The sequence below is a fragment of the Lipotes vexillifer genome, unplaced genomic scaffold (genome assembly GCF_000442215.2).
Source record: "Lipotes vexillifer unplaced genomic scaffold, Lipotes_vexillifer_v1.1 scaffold251, whole genome shotgun sequence".
Taxonomy (NCBI): Eukaryota; Metazoa; Chordata; class Mammalia; order Artiodactyla; family Lipotidae; genus Lipotes; species Lipotes vexillifer.
The window spans coordinates 1,412,447-1,425,747 of record NW_006770868.1 but is presented as its reverse complement, the minus strand read 5'-3'; the positions used below and the strand labels follow the sequence as shown (position 1 = coordinate 1,425,747).

The window sequence follows — 13,301 nt, the reverse complement described above, 5'->3', positions numbered from 1 at the left end:
GTGGGGGGGGGAGTGGATGGAGCAGGGCGTGGGGCCCATGCAAGGTTTTGAAATGTGGGGGAAGATGCTGGCAGTGCAAGGGTGGAGGTTGGGTGGTTGCAGCTGCTGGGATGGTCCAGAGGGAGATAGATGCTGGTGGCCTGGGCTAGGGACCAGGGTGGAGGTGGGGAAACGCGTGTGTGTCTTTAATTGAAATTCTTTACTGAGGCAATTACAGATTCACAGGCAGCTAATATGAGAAACAATACAGAGACAGCGCCCTCGTTCGCTTTGCCCGGTTTTCCCCAATGGTAACATTTTGCAAAACCGTGGTACAACGTCACAACCCTGATATCGACCTGGATACGACGTGCTGCTCGCACTGGGATGGCCCCAGTTTTACCTGGACTCACTTGTGTGCGTTTTAAGTTCTATACGGTTGCATCCATTCTGTACAGTTTATCTGACTGAGGCTCCTGTCTCCTGACTCTGGACTGTCCCAGCCCCACAGGGGTCTCTCAGGTCCTCTCACGACCACCCCCACCCTCCTTCCCTGAGCCCTCGCCCAGCCCCTGGCAGCCACGAGTCCGTCCCCCATTTCTAAAATTTCGCTCTTTCCAAAATGCTCTATAAATGGAGTCATACAGCATGTAACCTTTTGGGATTGGCTTTTCTCACCCAGCGTAATTCCCCGGAGATTCATCCAAGTTGCCTTGTGAATCGAGTCCGTCTGGATGCCTTTTCAGGTGGAGCCCGAGGCCCTAGCTCTGAGGCTGAATGGGATCACCCAAGGAGGCGGAGTGAGCACGTACCGATTAAGCGTCTGCTGTGTACCAGGTGCTGTTCTAGGCACAGGGGATGCAGCCATGCCTGAGAGATGGGAAGAGGTGGCTGCGGGGGCCGCCAGGCTGATGCAGGGCTGGAGGCCTGGGCTGGATGGGATGGGTGGGGGGCACCTCAGGATCTCTCTCCCTGTTTTCTCGCTTTGCAGCCAGGGAAGTTGGGGACCCCGATGAGGCCAAGAGCTCCTCCCTGGGGTGGAGGGTGCAGACGAGAGGTTTCCAGGAGTCCCGAGTAAAGTGAGAAAAGAGCAAAGTGTTGCCCCTCAGTCCAGATGGAGTCCATTCAACAGAGACTGACCTGTCTTCTGAGACGGCCTTGTCCTTTCAGAATATTGTTATTTCTTTGACACAGGGATGGGGTTTAAGGCGGGGTGAGGGTGGGGAGTCTTTCTGTGTCCCTGCGTGCACACTGACAGGGTTCGGGGCCGGAGAGGCCCTGAACCCGTGGACCGACTCCCCAGCTCCCAACACAGTCCGCTCCCCGCGCCCTGGTCCCCACCGCTGCCGCCGCCTCCTGGCTGCCTCACTTTCCTGTCAGGGCTACTCATCGCTTCCCTCTCCTTTCCTCTCTTATTTCCTCATTTTCCCCTCTCTCCTCCATCTTTTTCCTCCTCCTTTTCATCTATTTCCCCTCTTTCTGAAACCCCCCCCCCCATCTGGTTTCCACATCTCTATCGATTTCAGTTCTCTCTCTTTTATATTTTTTTCTCTCTTGGGTTTTGTTTGTTGGTCGTTTGTTTCTGCCTCTGCCTCCCTTTGTCTGTGTCTCCTTCTCCTGCTCTAATTACCTTCATCTCCGTGTCCACCGAGCTCTCTGTCTCTCCCTCTTTTCCTTTCTCTCGCTCTCAAACGTTATTTCCCAGACTTTGGAAACCATCCCTTTCCACGCTCAGGGGGCCCAATGGATGAAACGTCCTGGTCCGACCAGGACAGTGCATGAGGTGAGTTCCTGTGAAGGGGCTTCGTGAAATCAGTGCCCGGGCCTCTGGGGCTGCAGAGATGGGATTGGTGCAGTGACGGTAACCGTCTGAGGCTCACAGGCCACCCGGTGGCAAAGAACGGGCTGGGGCTGAGACCAGGCTGGAGCTCTGAGGGCACCAGTGTCTGAGTCAAGGGTGGATTGGGAAGGGCTCCTGAGGCCACCCAGATGCCTGGAGTGGGAGAGAAGGGGCCCAGGTGGCAGTCCGGGCGTTGCCTCAGAAGCAGGTTCCTGCAGTCCTGGGTGGAGAGTCTTTCTGGGCAGGGGCGAGAGGTGGGCCCGCGGGCGGCTTCTGAACGCCTGCTGGTCCCGGTGGACGCTTCTGTGTTTGCCCTGTTGGCTTGTTTATTTAATGGAGAACAGCTGCCCACGTTTGGGATCCCGACAGAATGGTCGATTGTGTCTGTGTTTGCTTTCTGCTTCCCAGAGCTAATTGGTGCTATTTCTAACATTCTTTTGTGGAGTCAACCACCTTCGAGGTCAGCCAGCAAAACCTTGAGGATTCTATTGATGATCAGCATCAGAGTGAGAAGTGTACGGCTCTGGTGTGACAGTCGCCAGCTGCTGGGCCCTGCCCAGCTGTTGGTGTGGGCTCACGGACGTGAACGTGGAGAATCTCCGTTTGACAGGGAGGCCACTCGGCTGAGCATGCCGCTGGGCATGGGCAGCTGGTTTGTTGCCCTGGCCTGGAAAAGGATCTTCCTTTCCCTGCTCTAAGCCAAGAGTATGACAGTCCCAGCTCCAGCCAAATCCATCCACTGATGTCCCCCCAAACTCTACCATTGATCCTGCGGCCACCCTTTGCCCCATGATGTTTTCTTAGCCAGGAGCGCTGGCTCCGTGCTGTGCACAGAGCTGATCCTGAGTGACCTTTCTGAGGATGGAGAACACTGTTCCCAGTTTGGAATCCATCTCTGTCACCACGACCCGCTACAGAATTGGCGGGTGCAGAGCAAAATGAAAATCTGGGGCCCCTTTGTCAGAACTTACTAAGAATTTCAAGATGGTGACAGCAGAGCATCAGACCAAGCCATGAGGCCGGCCCTGCCCATCACTTGCAAGCGTCATGCTTTGAGTGGATCTTAAGCTTGCTGCGTCTTAGTCTCCACATCTGTAAAATGGGATTTACAGTCCTATCCTCTGCATAGGATTGTTGTGAACAGTGACTGAGATAATGTAAGGTTTAGCTGCCATTATTACTATTATTATCAGTGACATTAGTATTATTATTTAATAGCTCATTATCTGTGTTTTTCCCTTCAGTGCTTCACATATGCTGCCGTGAATGAGTTTTATTTTCTTATTTATTTATTATTATTATTTTTTAAATATTTCTTTCGTTGCATGGGGTCTTAGTTGTGGCTTCAGGGCTCCTTTGTTGCAGCACGGGGGCTCCTTCGTTGCGGCACGTGGGCTCCTTAGTTGTGGCTCATGGAATGCATGCGGGATCTAGTTCCCTGACCTGGGATCGAACCTGTGCCCCTGCAGTGGAAGCGCAGAGTTCTAACCACTGGACCGCCAGGGAAGTCCCCTGTGTGCTTTTTATTTATTTATCTATTTTTTTAAATCTTTTTTTTTTTTTTTTTTGCGGTACACGGGCCTCTCACTGTTGTGGCCTCTCCCGTTGCGGAGCACAGGCTCCAGACGCGCAGGCTCAGCGGCCATGGCTCGTGGGCCTAGCCGCTCCGCGGCACATGGGATCTTCCCGGACCAGGGCACGAACCCGTGTCCCCTGCATCGGCAGGCGGACTCCCAACCACTGCGCCACCAGGGAAGCCCTAAGTCTATTTTTAATGATTATTTATTTAGTCTGCGTCGGGTCTCTGTCGCGGCACACAGGATCTTCGTTGCGGCGTGCGTGTGGGATCCAGTTCCCCGACCAGGGATCGAACCCGGGCCCCCTGCATTGGGAGCGCGGAGTCTCACCCACCCACTGGACCACCAGGGAAGCCCCTATGTGTGCTCTATTTTTAAAGTGGGTCACAGACCTGGCCAGGGTGGGGTCACCAGCCTTGAGCCACCCCGAGACTCCAGAATGGGTCCGACCAGGCGTCCTCAGCTGGAGACGTGATTGTCATCGTTGGTCTCAGGCTCCGGGGCCCTGACTTGGCGAAAGGCCAACCCCCAGGCCCTTCCTGCTCTGCCTGGGGTGGTGAGAAGATTCATCCGTTTCCCGTTGCCTGAGTGTCTCCTGTGTGCCAGGCTCCAGCTGCTGCTGGGGCCCTGGCCCTAATGACTGGCTTGTTTCCCGTCCCGATGGAGCTCGGCCTGGTGGGGAGCCGGGTGGTAACCGAGGAGAGAGGTAAACAGGCTAGGCTCCACAGTGCTGCCGTGAAGGAGGGAAGGTGACACAGATGAAACTGGGCCTCCCTTAGGAGAGTCTGAAGGAAGGAAGGAACCAGCAGAGGAAGACCTTGTGGAAAGGCCTTGGGGGGACAGCAGGTGCCAAGGTCTCCCGTCAAGCAGACCCTGGTGAGATCCAGGAACAGAAAGAAGGCCCCAGGCTGGAGGGTTGTGAGTGATGGGAGGTGACAGACGGAGTTTAGAGAATCAGGCTGGATCATGTGGATCTGGGGTCAAATCCCCCCAGCTCCAAGGTGGCAGACAGCTGGCAGACAGGTGGCCACAGCGATGTGGCCGGCGGACCGCACAGGCGAGAGCACGCATCTCCTGGAAGGAGGGGCCGCTGCTCAGTGCCAGTTGCCCATCACTCTCCAGTGGCCCAGAGCTTGAGATTTTTTTAAAGGGAAGCTTGAAATCCTTTTTTTAAAGAGAAATGGCATTTCATTCAAAAGTATGAGAACACCAACAACCAAACAGACAACAGTGCTAGTAAACTTAGCCCAGTGGAAGCCAAGCAGGACACGCCTGAGGACTGCTCACGGGTTGGGGACCACGGTGGCAGGGCCTGAAGGCCTCGTGGAGGAGCTGGATTTTATTCTAACTACAGTGCGGGACTTACTGGAGGATCAGACTTGTTTTTTAAGACGGCCCCTCAGGCTGCCACGTGGAGAAAGAGCTGAGGGCAAGAGCAGAGGCTGGGCGACGGGGTGGCAGTGGCGAGGGGGAGAGGGGCTGGGGAAGAATTAGCAGAGGGGGTTGAGGATGGGCTGGGTGTGTCGTGGGAAGTCGGGTGGCCCCCAGCTTGCCGGTTTGGGCAACCTGGGTTGACTGAGGTTCCAGTTGGTGGGTGGACCCACAGTGAGTCAGCTGAGCCCTGAAGGCCTCAGTTTGCTCGTCTGCAAAGAGCCTTGTGATCTTCAGATCTGAGTCTCTGGAATGTAGCAGGTGCCCAATATACATTTAAGTGCATGGTAATTAGACAGTTACACTCAGTGGCCGGGTGATGAGAAGCAAAGACCAGGGCAGACACCTCCCTCCTCCAGGAGATGGTGCTGGGAGGGCAGAGGGCCCGGGGCGGTGGGCAGAGGGGCCAAGGTTGGAGAGATCAGACTCCGGGTCAGAGACCTAGTTCTGGAGGGGGCTGTGCCATGACTCCGCCTACCTGGTGTCCTGTCTTTCCTCCTAGGCCCCATATGAGTTTGAATTTAGTAGCCAGTATCTTGGCAGAACTTCTGGGGCTCCTTCTCTGCTGGTTTCCGTGTTAAAGCTTTTCCTCCAGCTAAAAGCCGAATCCACGGGGACCTGGAAGCCGTCTAGGGCTGCTGCCGGGGTCAGCACCGCCTCTAACAAGATTACACTAGCTTGTCCCTGCTGCTGGGGTCCCCCTGGGTAGGGGCTGCCCCATCTGGGAGCCCCCAGCCCTGTTCCTGTCGCCAGGGCTGCAGCAGCCTCCCGCTGCCACCAGCAGCCGAGGTGACCGGGATGGCAGAGGCAGGGGCAGGAGGGCAGCTCCCGTGCAGCCACCGTGAGGCCGGCCAGTCCAGCCCTACCGGCAGGAGCGGACATGCAGGGCTGCTTAAGAGAAATGGCAGGGGCTCTGCTCCCAGCTGTCAGGGTGGAAGCCTGGGGGCCCTGGAGCAGACACAGACGTTGCAGGCAGGACGGGCAGGCGTGGTCTGAGCCGCAGAGAGCCTGTGAGGGGGGCCGAGGAGGGAGGCCAGGACCCGCGGTGAGGGCCGTGCAGGCTGGCTGAGGTGGGGGCCGGTGCCAGGAGCTCAGAGGAGCCCGCTTGACTCCGTGTGACCCTGGGCACGCGGCCTACGCTGTCCCCTCCGAGCCAGCTTTCCCCTCCACAAAACGGCCCCATTGCCATACCTGCCTCCCGGGCCCTGGAGTGCACTGGAGGGGACCTCGGGTATAGGGCAGCAGCCGCTGGTCTCGGCAGCGGCCCAGGCGGGCCGTCCCCACCCCAGGGGGCCTGGGCCACGGATGGGAAGCATCCAGCTCCTCGACAGCCCCACGGTGACGTGAGCCTGGAGCCGCTGCCAGCTCAGATGCCCGCGGGGCTCGGCAGGTCCTGTGGACAGGTGAGTCAGGCCTGGCAGGGACAGTGGCAAGCCTGACAGCACATGCCCAGTGGAGAGGGGCCAGCTGGACGCACCCCGCAGGAATATGGGCCCAGTGCGGCCAGGTAGCTACATTGTTCAAGAGAAACAGGAACTTGATGTTTATTTTTTTTTATTATTATTATTTTTTTTGCGGTACGTGGGCCTCTCACTGTTGTGGTCTCTCCCATGGCGGAGCACAGGCTCCAGACGCGCAGGCTCAGCGGCCATGGCTCACGGGCCCAGCCGCTCCGCGGCATGTGGGATCTTCCCGGACCGGGGCACGAACCCGTGTCCCCTGCATCGGCAGGTGGACTCTCAACCACTGTGCCACCAGGGAAGCCCTTGATGTTTATCTGAACCATCCTGGTTCTTCCATGTTGGCAGGCAACTCTTTTTTTTTTTTTTTTTTTTCCTGGGTACCAAATTACTTTATTTGAAGGAATGGTACTAAGGAAAGGACTTGTAGATGTTTTGGTACAACTTACAGAAAAGGTAAAGGTAACCCAAACGTGCATGCACTGCCTTGGTGACCAGGGAGGTCACCCCTGTGGCTACGGGAAGCCAGCCTAAGGCTTAGCTCTCATTATCACTATTTCCCAGGGTGTGCTTGTCAAAGAGATACTGTGCCATGCCAGATTCGGGGACCCCCATCGTGCGCAAGTTGGTTACGTGGTCACCCAATTCTTTAATGGATTTCACCTGCTCATTCAGATAATGAGTCTCAATGAAGTCACACAAATGGGGGTCATTTTTCTCCGTGGCCAGTTGGTGCAGTTCCAGTAGTGACTGAGTCACACTTTTTTCCAAGTGTTGCGCACATTCCATTGCATTCAGCCCATTCTCCCAGTCATCACGGTCTGGCTTCCTGATATCCTGAAGGAAGATTCGGCCTCCCCGTTGGTTCTGCAGTTTCATCAGTTTCTCAGCATGTTCCCTCTCCTCACAAGATTGGTGAAGAAAGTATTTGGCAGAGTTCTTCAAAGCCACATCATCGCGGTCAAAATAGTACGACATGGACAGGTAGACGTAGGAGGCGTAGAGCTCCAGGTTGACCTGGCGGCTGATGGCGGCCTCCGAGCCCTGGCGCACCTGCGAGGGGGACGCGGTCGTCATGGCGGGCGGCTGAGCAGAAGCGGTGGCGGGGACCTTGGGGCTGTCGGAGGGCGCTGTGAGGTGGTGGCGAGGGCTGGCTCTGAGTGGCCGGCCGGAGCGGGGGACGAGCGCCGGGTTCCGTCCAAGCGCTGTTGAAGCCGGAAACCCCGGCGACTCTCCGCGAGGACTCAGGTAACTCATTTTTTAATTTGCATAAGCCCATCCAGTCATGCCTGCGGGCCAGACGCTACCCAAAGGCCGCCCGTTTGTGATCTCTGAATAGACTAAAGGGGGCGCTCCTGAGGGTCCCAAGGTCGGCAAGCAGACGCTGGAGGGACATCCCAGGTCCTGGGCGAGAGCTCAGCCCCCAGCCCCACTCAGCCCCAGGGCCACCTGTGTCCTGGCTCAGTGCTGGGGCAGGGCGGGCCTGGGTTTGAATTCAGCTCTGCCAGTTCCCAGTTGGGTGATCTTGGGCAAGTGTCTCTCTGAGCCTCAGTTTCCCCTTCTGGAAAATGGGAGTAGGGACACCTGCCTCTCTCAGCGGCTGTGGGCACGAATGGGCCGGGAGCCTGCAGGGCCCACCAACGGGCTGGGCACTCAAGAAGTGCTCACTACTCGGTCACTGTGGTTGAAGTGAGAGAGGCCGGGGGCTTGGTCTGTGCTGATGGACGGAGATGTTTCTTCTCTGTCTGCTTCCCTCCACCCCTCTCCCACCCAATAGAATTTTTTATTTTAGAATTAGAGACAAGTTGCTATGATAATACAGAGAGTTCCCATATATCCCTCACGCAGTTTTCTGTATTGTTAACATCTTGTTTTACTGTGGTACGTTGTCTCAGCTAAAGGACCCACCTCGATACACGGCTATTAACTAACCTCCGCAGTTTATTCAGATTGCACTAGTTTTGCCCTAACGTCCTTTTCTGTTCCCTGTTATATTTAGTCGTCACGTCTCCTTAGCCACCTCTGGTTTATGACGGCTTCTCAGACTCTCCTTGTTTTTGATGACCTTGACAGTTTTGAGGATTATTGGTTAGGTATTTTGTACACTGTCCCTCAATTAGAGCTGATCTGATGTTTTTCTCGTGGTTAGACTGGGGTTATGGGTTTGGGGGGGAAGACCACAGAGGTAAAGTACCCTTCTCATCACATCAGATCCCGGGGACATGCTGTCAACATGACGTAGCACTGATGACATTGACCATGACCCTCTGGCCGAGGCAGTGTTTGCCAGGTGTCTCCACCAGGCTGTTACTCCCGCCTCCACCCCCGCCTCCCTACTCTACTTTGTGGAAGCAAGTCACCGCGCGCAGCGCCCACTCAAGGGGAGTGGAGCTCCTGGAGGGGGCAATGCATACGTCAGTTATTCGGAATTCCCTTCTACCTTTTGGAACTATTTTGAGATCTACAAGTTTTCACTTTTTTGGTGATCATTCCATTTCATCATACAAACAACCTGGGCTGAGTCCTGGCTCCACCCATTTACTACCTGTGCCACCTTGGGCAACTTGCTATTAACTGGAGTGATGGTGAGAGTAATAGCACGTGCCCATCAGGCTGTGTTCGGCGGCATAACAGAAACCTGACTGAAGTGGTTTAACCAAATAGTGTTTGTGTTTTTCCCTCATGTGACAAGAAGTCCTGAGTGGCCAGTTGATTCTCCTGGCTACTGCCCTACCATCCTTAGCCGGTGGCTTTTGTCCTCATGGTCCCGAGGTGGGTACAGCACCTCCAGCATCACTGCTGTGCTCCAGGCAGGACTCCATGAAGTCGACGGTATTATCCTCATTTTACAGAGAGGAAAGTGAGGCTCAAGGGGATGAGAAACCTCTGCCTTGAAGGAGTGCTGGAGGGTTAGAGATAATGTGTGCAACTGGGGCCACAGGAAGTGTAGTTGTTTTCCCAGTAGGATGGGCCTCTCCCAAGTCCCCTGGGGCTGGAGGTGCCTGGTAACCTGGGGGATGAGGGTGAGTCTCTGGCTACCTGAGCTTCCACCCATGGTCAGCCTGAGGCCTCAGCCTCCCAGAGGATGACCCACACTTGGGAACCTCAGAACCTGGCCCACACGTGGGACAGCGGTGTGGCCTTTCTTTTGAGGTGGAGGATGCTTAGTGAGCCAGGAGCAGCCAACCAAATAAAACTCCGGCCTGGGGACAGTCAGCAAGGTGGGCCTGGGCCTAAATCCTGCAGCCTATGACTGGTGACCTATCACTTAGTGCCCACTTGCATGGGAGACACAGAGATGGGTTTGTCATTCCTGTTCTATTTAGGAAGATAGATTTAATTCTGGGGCAAACTGAAATAAACAAGTCTGGCCTGCCCCCATCTTTGTAAATAAAGTTTTATTGGCACACAGCCATGCCATTACTTTGCACGTTGCCTATGGCTGCTTTGGTGCTGGGAGGGCAGAGCTGGGTAGCTGTGACAGAGACTATGGGGCTTTGCAAATATTTACCATCTGGCCCTTTGCAGAACAAGTGTGCTGATGCTGGCCTGAACCGAAAGCAGTCCAGGGAGATTGGGATTGACGTATATACACTAATATGTATAAAGTAGATAACTAACAAGAACCTGCTGTATAAAAATAAATAAGTAAAATTTAAAAAAAACAAAACAAAAACAGAGAAAGCAGCCCAGGATCGGGAATGTGTAGCTGGGGCTTCCAAGAGGGAGCTACGAGGCGGGCTAGGACTCACGAGGGGCCGTGTGGGATTTCTGGGGGCTAGGAGTGGGCAGATGGCACAGGCCCTGAGGTGGGTGGGCAGACAGTGATCCGACTGGGGGGCTTCAGAGGAGAGACCCTGAAGCCAAGCTGGCCCGAGGCTCCCCCTTGCCACGTGCTTCAGCAGCCATCTGGGGGCTTTGTCAGGAAAGGAGCTGCTTGGTGGTGCAGACAGCCCAGAGGGCCAACCCCGAGGCATCGACCACCGGAAGCAGCAGTTTCCAGAAAGGTGACGTGGCCCCGTGGGCCCTGGGGCCCACAGGGGAGCACCCGCAGCTCCTCTGCCCAGCCACCGGGAGCTTCCAGATCATCTGATTTTCCAAGAGTAGCTAGCTGGCAGTCTGGTTTTCCTGAGAAATCTGCTGACTTTTTACATGTTTGCAGTTAATTCCAGTTTTTAAAAATCATGCAGCCGACCAAGCACACACATGCATCTGGTGTGTGGGCCGCAGGTTTGGGAACTCGGGGGTCCGGGGTGGAAGTGAGGAAGATGTGGGAGGCTGTGTAGACCCAGGAGAGCATGCCAGGCCCAGCGCCCCAGCTCCAGAGGCCCTCCTCCAGCTGGGAGCTTGGGCTGGTGGGGGCGTGGGGGGACTGGGAGGGAGGGCGGCGGAGCCCTGGACCTGTGGTGTCAGGTTTCTGTGCCTCCCATCCTGTCCCGCTGGTGGAACCTTCCCGCCTGCAGGCGAGGGTGGGAGCCTGGAGCAAGCGCCAGGGAGTTGGACAGTCCTCCTGGCTTACCTGGCCGCCCCTGGGGAAGAATCTCAGTACCAGCTGCTGGTGCGGGGGGGGGAAGGGGGAGCTCTCTGAAGTCCCTTCTGAGATTCTCCCGGATTTGGGTTCTAGGCAGGAACCCAGTAGGGCGATGGGCGGGGGCTGGACCTGGAGCCGGAGAGGCCTGAGTGGACCCCGGCTCTGTGGTTCCTTGGCCCCTGTGACCTCTGAGATGGGGACAACTCCTCCTGTTGCAGGTCATCCTCAGAATCCAAGAGAAAATAGGTGTGAGAGGGCTGGGTTTCCTTGGCGTCCTGGGGTGCCTGCGACTGGGGCCTGGCCTCCGGTGTGTGGTCCTGCTTACCCTGACAACATCTGGGGCCTCTGGCTGTTTTTAGCCTCACACGCTGGCCCTCATCTGCTGATTCCGCCACTGGTTTCCAAGCGCTTGTCCGCACTACTGTGGATTTATTCTTTGCTTTAGGCAGGAGGCTTGGTTGCAAGTGACAACAGCCCAGGTCACCTTGGCTTAAGCAAAGAAGAGAATCCCGTGGTCTCAAGAACGGGAAAGGTCCCAAGGTGACACTAACCTCAGGCAAAATTTGATTCAGGTGCTCAGATGATACCGTTGGACTCTGTGTTGCTTCCCCTCCCAGCTCGGCTTCCTTGTGTTGGCTTCACTCGCAGGCAGGCCCCTCAGTGTGTCAGAAGTGACTGCCAGGCTCTCGGCGCGTCCTCACTGGGACCTGGGAAGGGGGGACGGGGGCAGGACGTAGCCCTGTCCCAAGAGCCAGAGTCCCAAGGCTGCTTCTCATTGGGTGAGCTGGGGTCGCCTGCTCACTCCTGGACCAATCACGGCCCAGGTGGGTCAGGCCTCCTCTTACTCATCCTTCAGCTGTGGAGGTGGGCAGAGCAGCTCTGCTGGGGAGCTGGCAGCAGTGATTCCCCAAGACGGCCAAGATGCTGATACCAGAATGGGACGTGGAGGCTGCACAGGCCCAAATAACATCCCATGCCCTTCCCATGCCCACCCGCTCTCCAAGAGCAGCGTTTGGGGCTGAAGTGGCCACATTCGGAGCCCCCGGCTCAGCTCAGGGCCCCCCTTCCTGGCTGACTGCAGGCCCAGATCTCCAATGAGCTGTGAGTCACTTTCCCACAGATTTTCCACGTGCCTCAAGATGTTGGCAGGGGCTTGGTCCAGGGCCAGCATAGAGCTGCACCAGCCTCTGCGGCCTTCCTCGCCACCTTCCCGGCTGGGGGCCCCTTTGAAAAGGGAAGCAAGCTTGTTTGGAGTGGCTCATTCTCCTGGGCCCCTGTGGGGTCCTGGCGAGCACGCGTAGCTGCTGTCTAATAATCCACAGTGCCGCCTGGCTGGGCGCTGGCAGAAGGCTCACCTCTCCCTGCGTTCCCCTTCTCCTTGCTTTCTGAGTGCAGGAAGGACGTTTCCACTCCATCACCAGCAAAGATGCCACCACTGCTTGCATTAGATCTCGCTGGAACTCAAGATACGATTATATCTAAAGCTGCTAAGGGGTCTCTTAGGATTACTTCTCCTTGGTTCCTTCATAATTATATTGATTTTCTCCTTTCTCGGAAGCCTGTCTCCTTCAGGGAGGAGGCAGAAGCCCCATCCCTGTTGGGAGAACCATTTGACAAAGAACAGGGAGTCCAGAGGCCCAGGATCTCCAGGAGAGGGACACCGGCTCTGGCCTGGCCTGGCCACTCACCCTCGGGGCCCGTGAGGCCTTGCCTGAGTCCTGAGACCAGGAGAGAAAGGAACCTGTCTTTTCAGGATCACCAAGTGTACCTTGGCCCCCAAGCCATGTGTCAGGACAAGGGAGCTGGTCTTTGAACTGTCATTACTTGAATCGTGCATTTTCTAGATACTACAACGGCCAGTTCTCAGGAGGAACTGGGTGAGGATATTCTAAAACGATGGCTTATCCACAGACTGCATCCCTCAGGCTGTGAGATGCATCTTGGGGCTCGTTTCCCTGTTGTGTTTTGGTCACAGCGCTGTCAGAGGACTCAAGTCCAGCCCACAGGGGTGGGTGGCAGCCCCGGGAAGGTGCTGGGAGAAGGGGGTACAAACACGTCCCGAGTATCCCCCAAGCGGGCTGAGCCGAGAGTGGCTGACCCGGGGCTGACTGGTTCAATGTTCCCTGTGCCCTTTTGTGAGGCAGACCCTTGGCCAAGGTGAATTGTTCGTCCTGGCTTTCCAGATGTGCATGGAGACTCAGGGAGGTAAGCGGTCCCCAGACACCCGAGTGCCCGAGTGCGGTCCACCTTATCTGAAGCCCTTTGGTGGTTTCCTTCTGCAGGAGAGAGAGGGCTGGGGGGTGCGGTAGTTCAGGGCTTCGGGGCTCAGACATTAGAATCTGTTCGCTCTCACCCCAAATCCAGCCGCTCTCACCTTTAAGGGACGCCTGCCTGCAACAGCTTCCACTCTGGTCCCGTTTCCCCTACAGTCTAGTCTCTGCTCTTTCTAAAACACTTATCACACACACACACAGACTTTCCCT

The 13,301-nt window shown here is 56.2% G+C and overlaps 1 protein-coding gene and 1 pseudogene across 1 annotated transcript in view; one reads left to right on the top strand and one right to left on the bottom strand.

Moving 5' to 3' along the window:
* BCAS4 (breast carcinoma amplified sequence 4) overlaps positions 1-13,301 on the top strand; it is a 62,570-nt gene that overhangs the window by 47,274 nt on the left and 1,995 nt on the right. The gene's annotated exons all lie outside the window — the stretch shown is intronic.
* Positions 6,825-7,566, bottom strand: LOC103068651 (ferritin heavy chain pseudogene; annotated as a pseudogene).